Here is a 19,832-nt window from a genome sequence, read left to right on the forward strand (position 1 = left end):
TAGCTGGGACAGGGCAACAAGGAGTATCTCTTTGAGGCTGAGTATCTACTTAGGGAAGAGTTTCAGACTCAGATGCAGCTCTGGGAGCGATGGAGGGGATCGCTCCAGAGATCCCTTAGGTTATCCAAGTTAGTATACAGAACTAGAATGCATACAAAGGTTTCAGATCTCTGGACCTCAATGAAGGCAAGAGTTCAGCCAGGCAGAGCTGGAGAATTCTCTGCTGAGCTGTGGCTTTGGTAGTAAGGCAAGCCTCCTAGTTTCTCCAAAGCCCATTACTGAACTGGGAAGCACATGAGCCTTGCAGACCTCCAATAGTTTTGATCCCTATAGTAACTACAGCTTGACCAGGGAGGCCAACCTAAATCCCAGAACTTAGTTAGGGAAGAGCTGGGTACCTCTGTGACCAGCGGCAGTTTGGAACACATCAGGGAAACCACCAGCAGCCCCCTAGCTTCTCTGATGACCAGTGAGAGGTGGTCTATGGCTAGGAAATACAAAATGGTTTCAGACCTATAGCAGTTACAGTTGAGACAGGGAGGGCAATTTAATTGGTGTCCTTAACCAGGCACCAGCTGGATGGCTCAGTGTTTAGGTGTGTCTCAGAGAACACTGCAATAGACCCCTAGTTTGAGGCTCAGGCAGAGGAGCCTCATGAGAGGACCTGCATCTTTGTGGCCACCACAGTTGACAAGTTAGTTGCCACAGAAAAAGATGAAGGAAGGCATGAAGAAACAAGCCGGACACCTGAAGCTGACACAGGGTGTGAGCAGCCATGTGGCAGGTGTCTGTTGGAAGAAATATTAGAAGTTAAAAAACAAACAAACAAAAAAACTGCACAGAACCAAAAGAGGAAGAAGAGCTTTCTCCATTTAACTTGGATGAGTTTGTGAACATGGATGAAGTTCTAGAGGTTCACGTGATAATAGAGAACCCCCCCAACCCCCTGGCTGAAGAAATATAAGACTGATCAATGCAAAATTAAGGAGCACAGGCAGGAAAACGCCTCAAGAAGCCCATTTACCAGGGATCCGAGGCAAAAGTCCTGGCCCCACCCCCATATGATCCAAGTGCCGTGGTGGCCCCCCTTGGGAGGACAGGGACAGCCCCATATCCTCAAAGCTCCACCGCTGCCCCGATATGCGGCCCCAGGAGCCGAAGTAGGAAAGGGGGGGCTGCCAGACACCCCAGAAGTAGACGAGGCAGAGCCCAGCGACCAGGTCCTGGATGAATTATACCCCAGTCTTAAAGAATTGAGGAAAAAGATGAGCAAATACAGAAGTTCGACCACTATGTATCGAGATGCTGCAGACGCTTATCACAGGGGTCGAGAAAAAGCCTTTGGAAAGTACCTAAAACAGTGCAGATTCAATCAGCCCACGTCCAGTGTAGAGGCAGGGACAGCAGTCCTGACCCCCCTTCGCGTGGTTTTTGACAATCCACCACCTCCACCCCCTGCACCTCCGGCAGGGCAAGACGGTACTCAAAATGTCCCTGCCCCACCTGCCCCGCCACCGCAGCCTAGGACATTCACCCTTCAATATGTCCCCTTCACCACCATTGATTTGATGAATTGGAAGACCAGACCCACACCCCTGCGTTTGCTGAGAAGCCCCAGGCAGTGGTGGACTTGCTGTCCTCTATATTTGCAGCACATGAGCCTACCTGGACAGACTGTCAACAATTGCTGAACACTCTCTTTACTTCAGAGGAAAGGAGGAGAATTAATACACAGGCTCTAGAACACCTAAAAGAACAGCAGGTTCAGGAGGCAGAGTGGCCTCAACGATATCCCTTAACCAACCCACAGTGGGACCCAAATAATGTGGACAATCGCAATGCTCTAAGTACCTATCATAGGACAATGTGCAAAGGACATTAGAACCAAAATCCAAAAACAGCCTGGGTTCCAGGGCATGTCCAGATCTCAGATCATGACCATCGCCCAGAAGGTGTTTGAACAAAGAGGAGAGGCTGAGAAGAGGGAGAAAAAGCAGTGGAGGAAAGAAAAGGCAGCAGTTTTAGGCACGGCAATGGCTCACAGCCCAGGGATCCGAGGGGTCCGCCGTAGCCATTCAGAGACCCGCAGCCAAGGGGGAGGAAGATGCCTGCTCAGCAACAGCAAGGCCATAAGAGTTACCCCTGTGAAAGGCTGCATGGAGCCAATTGGGAAGTCTGGTCAAAACGCATGTATTACTGGCTGGCAGAAAAGCAGCTATGGGAAAGTACACAGGCTGAAACAGGCTTTGCCCAGCCCATTAAGAAGTTTACAGGCGCAGTGGAGGCTTGTGAAGCAGACGTGGCTGATGCTCTAGAGAAGCCCTGGGTTGCGTGGCAGGGACTGAAGACGGCATGTCAGGCCGCAGTAGAAGCCAGACCAGAGGGATCTGGAAGCCCAGAAGGGTCTGTGGGACGCCCAGAAAGCCCAGAGGGGCCTAGAGGATGCCCAGAAAGAGTACCAAGCCCAGAGGGGTCCCACAGGGTCTAGATTCTGAAGTCTCTAACACTTCCAGTGAGCACTCAGGGCTGATTTCCTTCAGGATGGAGAGGTTTGATCTTCTTGCAGTCCATGGGACTCTCGAGAGTCTCCTCCAGCACCATAATTCAAAAGCATCAATTCTTTGGCGATCAGCCTTCTTTATGGTCCAGCTCTCACTTCCATACATCACTACTGGGAAAACCAAAGTTCCGATTAAAGCCCATTAATTTAATAGCACCAAACAAAGTACCCCCTGCATAAATGCGCACACTTAGCTTTGCACTGTTTACACTGCACAGTTTTATTTTCCTGTGATTTATATATCCTTGCTTTGGTAGTGTTTCTTACTATACATAAGTCTCTTACAAGTCCCCAGATGCGTTTCAAATGCATGGGTTAGACTAGAAACAGGGATGATGAAAGTGGAGGCTTATATCTGCCTAAAATCAAGTTACAAATGGCTGACATTGAATCTGCTCCCCTGAGGAATAGCCCCACTGCTCCTCTGTGACCAGTTCCAGTTCTAAACACCCTTCAGAAACTGAGTTTTGCCCCTCAAGCCCTTCTGAGTCTGGGGTTTGGCCAGGCAAAAGCTACAGTCAGGCAAAGAATCATAAACACCGAGAGACAACAGGACTGCTCAAGGTGCCCCGACTATAAAACTGGAGAAATCAAGAGATATATAGCCGCACTGGCAGCATATCTCTTCTTTCTCATATCCAAAAATGCTAGAAGGGCCTTTACACTCGCCAGAAGCTCGGCTCTGCCCTCGCCGGTCCTGGAAGGAGCCTTTTAAAAAGTCCCATATGCTCAGAGACTCTGTGCCTGTTCATTGAGGGATATAGGAAGCCCAGAGCCCTTGTTCTTTAGATGTCCCTTTTATGAAGAGGCACGTAGTAAGACCACGGATCTGGTCGCCAAATTCTGTGTACGGATCTGTAGGCGCAGACCACCCCCTGACTCAAACTAGTTCGTGAAGAAAATCCCCAAACTCGTTTCCATGGGTGACTCTGGGTCATATCTATGCGGTAGCTTGTAAAAAAAAACTTAAAAGTTTTAAGTGTCTATATGCTTATCACATTTATAAATTTTAAATTTATTGTTGTACATTGTTTTAACTGTTTGTTTTCTTTCTGGGATTATGCCCCCAAGTGTGTTTTATAAACTGGTCTCCGACCGTAATAAATTATCTATCTCTGTCTCTCACAAAATACCCTGGCTTTCTCCCATGAAGGCTGCAGGTGCACAATTGGCCGAGGGGCCCACCGGCCTGCTCAGCTCTTCCTTGGGAGAATTGAATTAGAAGTGTCACTTGCTTTCAGCCGGGAATCAGCCATAGTAGCCGTTTCCCTGCCCCCTCCCCAACCCCACCTCTCACCCCCACTTCTTATGCCTTCCCAGCTGTCTGTCTGGCGAGGTGGCTCATCTAATAGCTAATCTCACAGGGCAGAAACAAAGATCTCTGCTCCTTCTGCGGTTCTTCCAACTCTGCCTGGGTCACAAGGGGTCTTGTGGGGAAGGAGTGGAGCAAGCCACTCTTGACAGCTGCTGTCGTGGGTCTGGGGGCAACCCCAGCCTTGCAACCTGCCCACACAATCTCTTTGCAGCACCCTCTCTCTGTCAAAACTATAGACATAAGAACATAGAGATCCTCCAGAGTGTTTTGGTTTTTCTTGTTACTTGTAGCTGTATTACAGTGGACGCTGAGGCTGAGAACATGATAATTGTGGGATGCATGTTCGCAACCTGCAGCGGTGCATCTGTGCACGCGCAGGATGCGATTCGGCACTTCTGCACATGTGCAAAGCGCAATTTAGCACTTCTGCGCATGCGCGCCCCCCAAAACCCAGAGGTAACCCGTTCCAGTACTTCCGGGTTTCGGCGGGTCCGTAACCTAAAAAAACGCAACCAGTGTCTGTAACACGAGGTATGACTGTATTCTGCAACGTGTCCTTGATGTTATAACAGTGAGCCAGAGACGCGGGTGGTGCTGTGGTCTAAACCACTGAGCCTCTTGGGCTTGCTTATCAGAAGGTTAGTGGTTCGAAATCGTGCGACAGGGTGAGCTCCCGTTGCTCTATCCCAGCTCCTGCCAACCTAGCACTTGGAAAGCACACCAGTACAAGTAGATAAATAGGTATCCCTCCGGCAGGAAGGTAAACAGCATTTCCGTGCGCTCTGGTTTCCGTCACGGTGTTCCTTTGCACCAGAAGTGGTTTAGTACTGCTGGCCATATGACCCAGAAAGCTGTCTGTGGACCATCCACACATCAGATGATGCCACAATCGCTTTGTGAATGATACCACATTGCTGCCTTTTGGACTCTTGAGCCACAAAGCCAGGACAGCCAGCAGTCCCCTTTGTGAGAAGTTACCGGATTTAATCAGGAAAGCTATGGGGCACGCACTGATTGGACGCAAAGCAGCCTGAAACGTTGGCAACTTCAAAAGGTATTGAAAGTGTGGTCACCTACCACAGGCCCAACACAACAATGGGCACAAATAATCATGAATACACATTAAGAACTTCTGGAGGAGCCCCTTGTCTCTGAAAAAGAAAAGTGCAGGGACTAAAATATATATTGGAAAGTAAAATATTGTGACCTGGAAGCTTTTTGCCCTACTCCCAGCAGATGTATGTGTTGGGCCTGTTATAGTTTCTCAGTAGCAAAGAGCCCCTTTGCACATGCACAGAGTCACTCTGGTTCTCATTATAATTATTTCGCATTGTTCCAGACTAGAGCTCAGACTGGCACTGAAAACAAAAGCTAAGCCCTTTCTGAGGTGGGATCCTGCAGGCAGGCACACATGCTCAGAGGACCTCTTGTCCAGTATTACTTAACTTGGATTATATGCGGAGGTTTTTCCCCCCTTATGCTTATACCATACCTTATCATAAATCGAAATGCCCAAGGGAGCTAACATTAAAATCTAATACATAAACAATATCACAAAGAATATAACAATAAAGTCATATAACCGCTCCATTGTTCAGCGAACGAGGTCTGATGCTGGCACCCAAGGCAGATTTCCTGGGCTGAGCCCTGCTCCAAATTATACTGGAGCAGAAAGAGTATTATTTTAATAGACTCATTTCCTCCCCGCCCCTCACTCCCCACCCCCCTGGTCTAATTATCGCTAAACGGCTGCCATTTGATCATAACTCACTCGCATCTGTATCCCCCACCCCTCTTTTAATTGCTGCAATTTGTTGATGAATGCAATTTGCATCAGGGTCCCTGCTGTGTGGCAAGGATCAATTAAAGCGCATCAATCTGGGGCATTTGGGGAGGGGAGGCTTTTGAGGGGGGCGCCAGCTGTCATCTCGGCCGCTCCTACTCCCTAACAAGGAAAAGGGGGCTTGGTGTGTGCGGTGAAAATGTCCCAGCAGAGAGGATAAAAGTACAAATTTTGCCTTGCATCGTGAACATGCACATACTAATATGTAGCACTCCTATAACATGTTTTATTAGTGTTCAAAGCGCTTCATCTTGGTAATTCACGTGCCCTGTAATATAGGGCAACATTATTTTTCTCGTGGGCTTGGTAGTCGTTCCGGAGCTGCATTTGAGCAGCTTAGCTTTCTTGTCTCAGCTGGTCTGTTATTATAGGTCTATTATTATACTCATTTTTAATTGTCTGGTGGGGGGGTGATTACCTTCCTCTTTGCTGTTTGTATGTTTTGCCGAGGATTGCATAACCTCCAACATTTCTCCGATTAAAATAGGGGCATCCCATTCCATACCCTCCAACATTTCTCTGATGAAAATAGGGATGTCCTAAGGAAAAGCGGGACATTCCAGGATCAAATCTGATACAGAAAAATAGGGGTGGTTGGCTTTTGCTGCCCAGCTCCCCAAAGGACTGAGTCCTCTAAGTCCATGATGGGTCAGAGATGAATGGATGGAGGCAGGATGAAGTGAAAGCAAGGCAGATTTTTATTTTTCTGTTGCAACAGAGTTCCCTCCCCTTCTTGCAAGGAGGCAAGAGAGACCCAGAACCAAGAAGAAACATCTCTTTTAAGGGTTTGCATTTTGACGTGGAGGAGGAGGAGATCCACTCTACAAAAAGTCAGAAATTACATCACACATAAGGTGGGGTTAATGTGGCTCAGGCAGGCCAAGGTATATTCCTGAGGATTTAGCAAGTTTTACATAGTTCCAGACACAGTTTACACAAAACATTTGCATTTGATAAGACAATCAGGATCCCTCAATGCAGAGCATCTGGGCAAACAATGACAATTAATACAAAGGAGGCTCATAGGAGAGGAATCCCTTCAGGAACTTCCCCTGATTGCTCTCTGCCTACCTGTTCTCAGGCAAGGGGGATGAAGGAGGCAGAGGAAATATTGAGAGTCTTTAGAAGAGCCAAGATGGCTTTTGGATTGCTCTCCTGTACTATTTTAGACATGTGGTTTATATATACTTATGTATAGGGATGCGGGTGGCACTGTGGTCTAAACCACTGAGCCTCTTGGGCTTGCCGATCGGAAGATCCGCAGTTTGAATCCCTGCGACGGATGAGCTCCTGTGGCTCTGTCCCAGCTCCTGCCAACCTAGCATTTCGAAAGCACGCCAGTGCAAGTAGATAAATAGGTATCGCTGCAGCAGGAAGGTAAACGGTGTTTCAGTGCGCTCTGGCACTCATCACGGTCCTCCGTGCGCCAGTAGCAGTTTAGTCATGCTGGCCACATGACCTGGAAAGCTGTCTGTGGACAAACACCGGCTCCCTTGGCCTGAAAGCGAGATGAGCGGCGCAACCCCATACAGTGGTACCTCGCGTTACACACGCTTCAGGTTACAGACCCCGCTCACCCAGAAATAGTACCTTGGGTTAAGAACTTTGCTTCAGGATGCGAACAGAAATCACATGCCGGCGGCGTGGCGGCAGCGGGAGGCCCCATTAGCTAAAGTGGTACCTCAGGTTAAGAACAGTTTCAGGTTAAGAACGGACTTCCAGAACAAAATAAGTTATTAGCCCAAGGTACCACTGTAGTCGCCTTTGACTGGACTTAACCATCCAGGGGTCCTTTACCTTTTACCTATACTTATGTGTGTGTGTTTACCTTGTGCAATTATCGGCATTCATTCTCTATTTGAGATCTTAGAATTTCTATAATAAATCACAGCTTCTGTAACTCTGGGACTGGAAAATAGGGGCCCTTTGAGGATCTGGTATTGCCATTGCTGCTGTTTGAGGTGAGGGCCGGAGTATGTCTGTTGAATTGTGGCCAGTACCCTCTTAATGCGGCTTGCAGGAGGACTAATAATAATAATAATAATAATAATAATAATAATAATAATAAATTATATTTATATCCTGCCCTCCTCAGCGGAAGCCGGGCTCAGGGCGGCTAACAACAATAAAACAGTACAAATGTACAGCACAAACAACACTCTAAAATCATTCATTATAAAATTAATAATAATAATAATAATAATAATAATAATAATAATAATAAATTTTATTTATATCCCGCCCTCCCCAGCCGAAGCCAGGCTCAGGGCGGCTAACAACAATCAACAATCAAACAATCAGATATTCACACATTCTAAAAATATTTCATTATAAAAATCAATTAAAATCAAATTAATGGCAACTAATTAAGCAGGATTCTAAGCAGGTTGCCAGAGGAGGGAGTCAGGTTGCGCCCTGACCAAAGGCCTGGTGGAACAACTCTGTCTTGCAGGCCCTGCGGAAGGATGTCAGGTCCCGCAGGGGCCTAGTCTCTTGTGACAGAGCATTCCACCAGATTGGAGCCGCAGCCGAGAAGGCCCTGGCTCTAGTTGAGGCCAGCCTAACCTCTCTGAGGCCTGGGACCTTGAGGATGTTATTATTTGCAGACCGTAGGTTTCTCTGTGGGGCATACCAGGAGAGGCGGTCCCGTAGGTACGAGGGTCCTAGGCCGTATAGGGCTTTAAAGGTTAAAACCAGCACCTTAAACCTGATCCTGTACTCCACCGGGAGCCAGTGCAGCTGGTATAGTACCGGATGAATGTGATCTCGCAGCGAAGACCCCATAAGGAGTCTCGCCGCGGCATTCTGCACCCGCTGGAGTTTCTGGGTCAGTCTTAAGGGCAGCCCCACGTAGAGCGAGTTACAATAATCCAGTCTGGAGGTGACCGTCGCATGGATCACAGTGGCTAGGTCAGGGCGAGAGAGATAAGGGGCCAACTGCTTAGCTTGGCGGAGATGAAAAAATGCCGCCTTTGTTATATAGCTGTAATCTGCACCTCCATAGAGAGGGAGGTATCGAAGATTACACCCAAACTCTTAACGGACGGTGCTGGCACTAATTGCACCCCCGCAAGAGATGGGAGTTGCCCCCTCAATCCCATATCGTCCCGCCCCAGCCAGAGGACCTCTGTCTTCGAAGGATTTAACTTCAACCGGCTCCCACGTAACCATCCAGCCACAGCTTCCAGACATCTCGCCAGTGTATCGGGCGCCGAGTCAGGATGGCCATCCATCAACAGATAGAGTTGGGTGTCATCGGCATACTGATGGCAACCCAGCCCAAAACTCTGGACAAGCTGGGCGAGGGGGCGCATAAAGATGTTAAAAAGCATCGGGGAGAGAATCGCACCCTGAGGCACTCCACACACCAAGGAGTGGCGCGATGACAATTCCCCCCCGAGCGCCACCCTCTGTCCCCGACCAGAGAGAAACGAGCGCAGCCATTGAAGGACTGTGCCCTGGATCCCCACGTCGGCAAGGCGGTGGTCCAGGAGTTCGTGATCGACCATGTCGAAGGCTGCTGACAGATCTAGAAGAATTAATTAAATTCAAGCCACTGTTCACCATTGGGCCAGAGCTCCGTGAAGATTGCCAAGGGAGGGGGTCAGACTGTGCCCTGGCCAAAGGCCTGGCGGAACAGCTCTGTCTTGCAGGCCCTGTGGAAAGATGTCAAGTCCCGCAGGGCCCTGGTCTCTTGTGACAGAGTGTTCCACCAGATCGGGGCCACAGCCGAAAAAGCCCTGGCTCTAGTTGAGGCCAGCCTAACTTCTCTGTGGCCTGGGACCTTCAAGATGTTAAGATGTTTTTATTTGAAGACCGTATGATGGGAGAAGTATGCCACCAGCATACGGAACAGAGAACAGTCATTTTGAATCTCTTCTCCCAGCCAACAGTTTCCTGGTTGTCTTGGCAACAGCTCTCCAAGTATTAGAATGTTTCTGCTAAACTCCAGGTCGATGGGCAGTAGAGAACCTGAGAACTTCCCGTTGCATGAAGCGTGGCCTACCAGCAACGTCAATAAGTACATAATTAAAAAGTGACAAGACTTCTGTGGTCCAGGATTCCATCCCGCATGAGTATACTCTCAGGATCCATGTCAAGGAATCCATTGACAGTGCCCAGAGACATATATCCACAGCAGTGACCAGAAGAGGGATGACCGTTGGAAGGAGTGTAGAAGGAAGAAACACCATGATGTATCTGCAGGAGCGTAACTGGATGCCTTCATCTTCCCCATATTGGTCCCATACAGCCACGGCAGGCGCTGTAACTTTCCAATGGCTTGACTTCACCCCCAAAGGCGCACTCCTCATTTGTCTCCTGAGGCAGTTGGATGTCAACCAATCGTCTGGTTGTGGTGAGTTTGAAATGGCTCCTTTATCATGGACAACGTCTAGTGGCTAGGGTTGAGATTCACTCGGGTTCCTTAACTCTGCAGCGGTGGAGGGCCCACATAATCTGATGGATCTGGAGTAATCCCTGGCCATTCTGATGGGTTTTCCGGTTGCTCCATATGGCAGTCCTTTCGAAGCCCTGCTCCACCTTTGGAACGGGGGAAATGATCCAGGTCGTTGACATGATCCCTCCTAAACGCTCTCTTTCGTTTCCATTTGCTGGAGACCATGTTGTTTGGTTTTCTGACGATTTAAGGGGCGAGTAAGTGGCTGGAGGAAGACTCATGAAATATGCGGCTGAACATGGGGTTGAGCACATTAGAAAAATTACCTCTCTGCCAGCATTGCGTCAACACATTGTCATCCAGTGGAAATAGAATAGAATAGAATTTATTATTTATACCCCGCCCATCTGGCTGGGTTTCCCCAGCCACTTTGGGCGGCTTCCAACAAAGTATTAAAATACAATAGTCTGTTAAACATTAAAAGCTTCCTTAAAGAGGGCTGCCTTCAGATGTCTTCTAAAAATCTGGTAGTTGTTCTTCTCTTTGACATCTGGTGGGAGGGTGTTCCACATGGCTGGTGCCACTACCGAGAAGGCCCTCTGCCTGGTTCCCTGTAACTTGGCTTCTCACAGTGAGGGAACCGCCAGAAGGCCCTCGGCGCTGGACCTCAGTGTCCAGGCTGAACGATGGGGGTGGAGACGCTCCTTCAGGTATACTGGACCAAGACCGTTCAGGGAGATGACTGAATCCAGGAGGAGAGAGAATCCAGGAACAAAATGACAAAAAAACCACATGGCAACTTAAAGACTAGCCAATTTTATTCTGCCACAAGCTTTTGTGGACTTTTACCCACTTCACCTGTTAGTCTTAATTCATTAGCCTTTAAGATGCCTCAGAACTTTGATGTTTTTTGCTGCAGCATGGCTACCTAGGTCTCTCAGGAAATTCAAGGATAAGTGGAAAGGCTTCTCTGGGTATTTAGATGTGAAAATGACCTAGAGTGCCTTCACACAGTTTTGGCTGGTGTGCTAGCCGTGCTTTTTTTCCTAGAGAAGACATATCTAACCACTGTCTCACATACCTCGATTCCATCCAGATTTGATGATTGCAATGTACTCTACCTGGAAGTATATATTGACACAATGCTGCAGCAGAAGACTGCAACAAAGGAACCCCTAGCAAGACAGATAAAGCTGTCTGTCACATTAAACCGAGGCAGATAAATGGTTCTACAGCTGGTGCCAAACAGATAAGAGACTGTCCCTGTTTGGGGTGAGATTCAATCATATACTGACAAACTCAGGTTGCACAATTACATTGATTTGGAGCTTTTGCATGACAAACCCACTTTCCCGAAAGATCAGACTTTTTGTGATAAGGAAAGCGACAGGAAGATGCACTAGAAAATGTGGGATAACACTTGCTCAATGCAATGTCATCTGGAAAAATGTGAGAACCAAAACACAGCCATCCTTTAAAATTCACATGCACCTGAATTTTGTACATCAGGGGAAAGTGTGCATAAAAAACCCATATTAGTGAAAATACAACCAGCAAACAATATATATATATAATTAAGTCTATATTGCCATCTAAGGATCACAGGGCTGTTTAAAAATTTAAAAGCACAACATACTACTAATTAAAACAGCAATGGTCAAAACAAGGATGTGTTAATTAGAGAAATTTGCAGTGAAATGCTTAAGATTTTTTTTTAATTCAAATTGCAGTAGAAATGTGAATTTAAGAAATGAGTAACTGCGAGAACAGTTTATCTAACTTCCATCCCTACTAGTTTTAAAGGTGAGGGCAGGTTCATATGCAAAGAGACAGCCCATGAGTGTGTTCTTCCAGGATGCAGTGGTGGGCTGGCCAAGAGCCAAGAAGTTAAAACTGGACCCGAACAAGATGGAGGTGGTTGCCAAGTCCAGGAATAAGCCAGGTGGCCTGTTCTGGATGGAACTGTTGTTGTTGTTGTTGTTGTTGTTTAGTCGTTTAGTCATGTCCGACTCTTCGTGACCCCATGGACCAGAGAACGCCAGGCACCTCTGTCCTCCACTGCCTCCCACAGTTTGGTCAAACTCATGCAGGTAACCTCAAAAACACTATCCAACCATCTCGTCCTCTGTCGTCCCCTTCTCCTTGTGCCCTCCATCTTTCCCAACATCAGGGTCTTCTCCAAGGAGTCTTCTCTTCTCATGAGGTGGCCAAAGTACTGGAGCCTCAGCTTCACAATCTGTCCTTCCAGTGAGCACTCAGGGTTGATTTCCTTCAGTATGGAGAGGTTTGATCTTCTTGCAGTCCATGGGACTCTCAAGAGTCTCCTCCAGCACCATAATTAAAAAGCATCAATTCTTCGGCGATCAGACTTCTTTATGGTCCAGCTCTCACTTCCATACATCACTACTGGGAAAACCATAGCTTTAACTATACGAACCTTTGTTGGCAAGGTGATGTCTCTACTTCTCAAGATGCTGTCTAGGCCTGTCATTGCCCTTCTCCCAAGAAGCAGGCGTCTTTTAATTTCGTGGCTGCTGTCACCATCTGCAGTGATCATTGAGCCCAAGAAAGTAAAATCTCTCACTACCTCCATTTCTTCCCCTTCTATTTGCCAGGAGGTGATGGGACCAGTGGCCATGATCTTAGTTTTTTTTGATGTTGGGATGGAACTGTACTCCCTATGAAAATACAGGTGCATAGTCTGGAAGATTTGTGTGCCTATTTGTGCTGCGAGGGGGACACATATGGCCTCCGGCAAGGACACTTTCCTAATATAAGGGGAAATGGCAGGTCCCTGCCCATGAGGAATTTGCAATGTAAATTTCAGCAGTGGGAGAAGTCAGAGGGTAACTAAGAGAGAAGGAATGGGGAATTCAAAGACAAGGCTGTATGAAAGGGAGCAACTACAGCCAGTTGCGTGCATTGGAATCGTTTTTGCTGGGGGGGGGCATTAAGGAATCGAACCACATTCTGTTGTGGGTTTTGATAAAGGATTTTGAATAACCTAAGAGAGGTTGGAGCACGAAGGAGTTCTGGGCTCTGTATGTGGATCTGCCCTTCTTGGAATTCAAAACACCTTTTTCAGGGAGAGACCATAGGTGGCATCGAGCAGTACAGGTGCAAAACATCACCTGAACCCCACAGCTTTCCTATATTGGTGTGGCGGAACCCGATTGCTTATATATATGCACTGCCTTGTTATAAATATTTTAAGGTCCTGTATATAAAAAATAAATGTTCATAAATGTACCAAGCAAGCACATACATAAATGTATAAACCCCACAGAAAAAACTCCAGAAACCGTTTCGTCTCTCCCCAAATTGACCTCAAATATTTCTCTGCAAGGTCGAAGGAAATGGGGAGCCTCCCCACTGTCTGTTTGCTCACAAATCCTGTCTCAAGGGCACATTTAAGATATGAATAGGGGGAGCCTGTGACCTGGATTCAGGAACTGAGTAGTTATCATAACAAAAGAGTGGCCAGGATGCCCAGGATATCCAATTAGGTAACCTGGCAAACAGGATAAAAACAAGGCACTCAGATTTCTGTTGTAGTCTGCCCCTTCTCTGATGTATATATGATGTACTGGGGGGTGGTCTTGGGTTACACCCCTTCTGTGATGTATCTATGATGTATGGAGGGGTGGGTCTTGGGCTCCAGGGTGGGCAGTTCAAAAGTCTATATAAGGGCTTGCGCGCACGGTTTGGGGTCCTCCTCCTTTCTCCTGCATGTGGGGGGAGCACCCTGTTGCAACAGCTTTAATAAAGATCAGGCTTACTAGCTGCTTTGCTTCTCAATATTCTCTGGTTGGCCTCTGTCATTTTCTCCGACCGATGGAGAAGGGCTCTTGTGTACCTGTGATAGGAATTTTGAGGTCTTAGATATATGGTAATGTTCCTAAGTGTACCAACCAAGCACGTACATAGATCAGCACAGGAAGGCCAACCTGGAACCATTTTGATTCCCAAACTGACCAAATGTTTTCCCCGCAAGGTCAGGGAGCCTTCCCATTTTCTCAGGAATTGAGTAATCAGCATTTTAATGGGTGACAGACTATCAGGAAAGACAACCAGGAAAGGCAATTAGATAACCTGGCAAACAGGAAAAACAACATTCAAATTTCTGTTTTATTTTCTCCTACAAATAGGGAACCCACGTAAGGACTCTATATGGGCTCTTGGATACCCCATAAGGGGAAAAGGGCAGATTTTGTTTACAACATACCGCATAAGGGAAAGGGAGTAGTTTTTGTTTATAACAGCCTTCTCCTCTTCCTATGGGTCCTCAGATCGAAATGCATGCTGGGCTCTAATGTAGAAATAACGGAGGACAGCATGGGAGTTGGTAATGCAGGTGAGCTGTGCAGAAGCAAGCTAGCAAGCATGCTCCAAGCAAGCTGCCACCTTCTCTGCAGAGGCTCCTTTTATTAGCAGGTCAACAATTGGAAACAGTAGTGAAATCACCCTGAACTTAACGTATTTCTATCTAAGCACATTTCCAGCGTTAGCAAATACATGTGTTGGCAGGTGTTTCCCTCAGATGTTCCCCCCGATACTTGATTACGTCTGTGTCCCCCGTCATGCTCCAGCCAAGCGATATGTCTAAGCAAACTAATTGTGAAAGGACAAAAGGTCAGGGGGGAAACCCTGTATTCTAGCCAAGAAGGCAAAAGGTCAAGGAAAGCAGGCATAATGCTCCTTGACATACTGTTGCACGTCTGGTGCGAGGTTTGCCTTCGCAAAGCGGAGTGTTACCTTCACACTCCAACAGTAGGCAACATAGGGCACAGGTTGACAACCCATGCCCTCAGCAGGGTGTGCCAACTGTCCTCCTGCCTTCCAGGAGCCCCCCAATGTGGTGAGCCTGTAAAAAGACATCTTGGCACCTGAGGTGGATCCTGTGATGAATTTTGATGTCTTAGATAATGTTAATGTTCATAAGTGTACCAACCAAGCATGTACATAGATCAGCACAGGAAGACCGACCTGAAACCATTTTGATTCCCAAACTGAGCAAATGATTTCTCTGCAAGGTCAAAGTGGGAAACCTCCCCATTGTCTCTTTTCTCACAAATCTTAAGGGCACATTTAAGATATGAACAGGGTGTGAGCCTGTGACATGGCCCAGGAACTAAGTACCGCATTAATCATTACAAAAGACTGGCCAGGCTCTCCAGGTAATCCTATCAAGAAAGCAGGGTATCCAATCGAGTAACCTGCCAGACAGGAGATAAACAAGGACAGGAGAAAAACAACATTCAAATTTCTGTTTTAGACTGCCTTTCCTGTGATGTAGATAGGATGTATCTGGGGGGTGGTCCTAGGTTACACCCCTTCTGTGATGTATGTATGATGTTTCTGGGGGTGGTCTTGATCTAGAGGGTGGCAATTTCAAAAGTCTATATAACTCCTCGCGCGCCATTGTTCGGGGTTCCTCCTCCTTTCCTGCGGGTGAGGGGAGCACCCTGTTGCAACAGATCCATAAAGATCAGGCTTACTAGCTGCTTTGCTTCTCAGTATTCTCTGGTTGGCCTGTGTTATTTTCTCCTACCAATAGGGAACCTATGTAAGGACTCTATATGGGCTCTTGGATACCCCATAAGGGTAAAGGGCAATTTTTGTTTACAACAATCCTAACATGGTATCCCCCTCTGCACCAGGGAAGAAGGGTTGAGGGAAGATCTACATCAGGAACAAGGGGGCTGGGCAAGAAACATTGACGTTGGGATCTGCTGTGCCAGTGAATTCTGGAGCCTGAGGTGGTCGCCTCCCATTGCCTCATGGGTGAGGCGGCCATGGTCTGTGAGCAAGCCTCCGGCTCCCATGCAGCTGCCTGTAAAATGGACCTGGAATCGCTTGAAAGTCTCAAGGTGCCAGCATCATCACCTGCCTGTAAATTTGCCTATGGTTGTAAATTACAGGGCTGTAAATGCCTCTCCTTTGTCCAGGCTGGCGGGGTGGGGGCTCAAGCCAGAAAGATCTAAAAGAATAGAGATAAACAGCCTGCGGCTGTTTTTCACTTTTTTCAAGCAGGGCAAATAACTGGTGGTTTAAAAAAACAACTGTGTCTTGCTATCTGCTTGTTTTGTGTGTGTAATGGGGGTGGAAATACTGCAATTGCCACTGGTTTTTTAAATGCTTGGATTTGCAGAAATAATTTGAGAAGCCTTGTTTAGCAATCCCCATCCCCATGGAAGAAATCAGATTAAAAAATAATTGTCTGTAATGTTATTTTCTATTATTATTATTATTATTATTATTATTATTATTATTATTATCCCATCTAACTGCTTGATGAGTTTCCTTCCTTGATATTTTTAAGTCACACTGAGTTATTTTTCTAAAAAAATGACTTAGAAGTGCAGGAAAAAATATAAAAAGAAACCTCCTGCATTAACTGCTGGTGTTAAGGAAACATTTTTGTAAGGGATTTGCCAAATGTTGTGTTGTTTTCGCATTCAGAAACCAGTTAAGCTTCTCTTCCTGGATGTTTACCTAACTATGCCTATGTATAGTTGGAAGTTGGCCGTGAGACTTGAGCTACCTGTTGTTTTGTCTCTGGCCAAGGTAGCTGGAGAGCCTGCCTCCTAAGTTTGTCCCCTGTCCCCTCTTCCCTTTTCCTTCCACTTGCCCATCACATGTTTTGCACTGGAAACATAAGGCTCATAATCTCCTTTAATGGGGGCATATCTGTCTTCTAAAGCCTTTATTTCAGCAGCCGTCACACACTGAAAAACAACACCAATATTTCTTGGCTTCAGAGTATCTGACAAAGTGTGTATTACACATGAAAGCTCATACCTTGAAAGTTTATATTTAGTTGATCTTTAAGGTGCCACTGGAATTATTAAAAAAAGTTTTTTCATCTTATTATTTATTATTTCTTGGTCAATGTAGCTTCCTGCTGGTCAGAAACTGTATATTGGACTGTTGACCTGAAAATGTTCAGACTTGGATTCTACATGAAGAAACTGATTTGTAAAGTAGGTGTTGAGATTCTAAAAGAATCCAATTTTTATTTATTTTTTTGATTCCAAAGAACACCACCTCTTTTTAAAAAAAACTTCAGAAAACTGGCGGTATTTTCATTCATAGTGTTTCTAGTTCCTTCAGTTTCAGTACCTACATTGTTGTCAAAAAAAGAACTAATTTTCAGGAGGGATTCTTACAGTGCTAGACTGGAGATAGTTTGTTATTCTGGGTATTTTAAAAGTACCATTGATTTCTCTCTCTCTCTTTCTCTTAATTCAGTATTTGTTCTTGCAAGTTCTGTACGTTGTGAAAGTACAGAACTCAATATCTGGGAAGAAAATGTGGAGAAACTGTGTTAATATTGTTTTGAAAGAAATACATGTTGTTTGAATAGGAAGTCAAAAAGAAAAGGAAAAAAGGACTCCCTCTCTGGTCCAGAATTATATCGCGGAAATGTAAAAGGTTTGCAGTGGGTTTTTGTGCAGAAGGATTGAGCTCGATTTAGTTCTGGTACCCAAAAGCGAATTTCTGTGCCAACCATTCTTCCATTCCCATTAAAAACAACAAAAAGTCCTATGACACATTAAAGACCAACAATTTTGCTATGGCAGAAATTTTCATGGACTCCAGCCCACCTGTCAGATGCTGTAAATCTTGGTTTACAGGTATATAAAGGAGAAAATTATGAGAGTTGAATGGCATTTGTATTCCAAAAGATAGTGAAAGCTTAACAACATGTGCCATTTTCAGTAGCACATTGGTGGTAATTTCTAGGGACAAGAAAGATGGGTTTCTGCTTTGAGAAGGGAAGAGCCAAGAAACCCATGTTTACTCTGGGTTCGAGGGCCCCTATTAACTTGGAGTCAGTCTTGACAGAGGGATCTATCTTTACTGTGTACCTTCCTTGGTGGTGTGTTTAGTTTTTATGAATATTCAGTTGCCATTTTTTTTGTATTGAAAGGGTTTAAAATTTTACATTTACCAGAGATCTTCATGTCTAGGTGAGGGATTTGATCCCTGGTCTCCCACTCTAACCACACTGATTCTGTCCTTATAGTTAAAGCTATGGTTTTCCCAGTAGTGATGTATGGAAGTGAGAGCTGGACCATAAAGGATGATCACCGAAGAATTGATGCTTTTGAATTATGGTGCTGGAGGAGACTCTTGAGAGTCCCGTGGACTGCAAAAAGATCAAACCTCTCCATTCTGAAGGAAATCAGCCCTGAGTGCTCACTGGAAGGACAGATCCTGAAACTGAGGCTCCAATACTGTGGCCACCTCATGAGAAGAAAAGACTCCCTGGAAAAGTCCCTGATGTTGGGAAAGATGGAGGGCACAAGGAGAAGGGGACGACAGAGGATGAGATGGTTGGACAGTGTTCTCGAAGCTGCCAGCATGAGTTTAACCAAACTGTGGGAGGCAGTGGAAGACAGGAGTGCCTGGCGTGTTCTGGTCCATGGAGTCATGAAGAGTCGGACACGACTAAACGATTAAACAACAACAAAAACAGTAACAACAACAAAAAAGTCACCACTTTTTATTTAGCTCAGGGCAGCCCAACTTTTCATACCAAGTGGGCCACAAGAGCACTTTGACATGGACTCATGGCTGCACACTGCTTTGTCGCGTAGGGCGAGGCCAAAATTTGACACCCCCAACCAGCGGCGGAGCAAGCCGATCAGGTGTCTGGGGCAGCCCATGTGGCCTGCACCCAGGTGCAGGGCCTGCAGCCCATGGCGCAAGCCAGGACAGGACGCTCTGTGGAGCCTCTGAGGAGTCTGCCTGCCTCCTGCCACTCAGCTATCCTACAGCTGGAGGGGAGGCGGCGGGCTGACTGTTTGGGGCAGCACAGAGCCTGTGGGCGTCTAAGCTACTGTGTCACTCCCAGGAGTGACGCGTGGCTTAGGGCACTGCAGGCCCTGCTGTGAGTGCCACCCGGCATTTTGTCACCCCCCTAAGTGGTGACACCCGGGGTGGCCCGCCCCCACCGCACCCCCTTCCTCCTCCAATGCCCCCGACCTGGCCCTCATGCTGCCTTCCCAAAGCTGGATAAGAAAGGTGTCAGGCTTTGGGAACAAGGCATAAGGCTTCTCCCCAAAGCCTGGTTACTGTTTTCCCCCAGCTTTGGGAAGGTTCTAGGACCTTGTCAGATCACCCTCGGTGGTTTGGTTGTTGTTGTTGTTGTTTAGTTGTTTAGTCGTGTCCGACTCTTCGTGACCCCATGGACCAGAGCACGCCAAGCACTTTGGTCTTCCACTACCTCCCGCAGTTTGGTCAAACTCATGCTGGTAGCTTCGAGAACACTATCCAACCATCCAAACTGTGGTTTGGTAGTATGGCATCAAATGTCGCCCCCAAAAAGACCTCATGCCCTTGCAGCACACATTGGTCTATCCTGATTCAGATCCCAACAAAACTTGCTTTCTACCTGCTTAGAAGTGGTTAAGAGCAGTGGTGTGATGGCCTGGGATTCCGATTCAGAGGATGAACCAGAGGAATCCCAGCCTGCACAGGAGTCCCCGCCTCCAGGGCCGGCTGAACTGGGGCAAGGCCTAGATGCTGAAGAGCCTGCACCTGTGGCAGAGCACCAGGAGCTGGCCCCAGGTGAAACCCTTCTGGCCCCAGAGGTGCTTGAGGACTCAGTGGCGTCAGGTGAGCCTCCTCCAGGGCCCAGTAACCCTTCGGCCTCTCCTGATCTGCAGAGGCTTAGGGCAGAGAGGCGAAGGGAACTGGTTGCTCCCAG

The sequence above is a fragment of the Podarcis gaigeae genome, assembly GCF_964106915.1.
Source record: "Podarcis gaigeae genome assembly, chromosome: 13".
NCBI lineage: Eukaryota > Metazoa > Chordata > Lepidosauria > Squamata > Lacertidae > Podarcis > Podarcis gaigeae.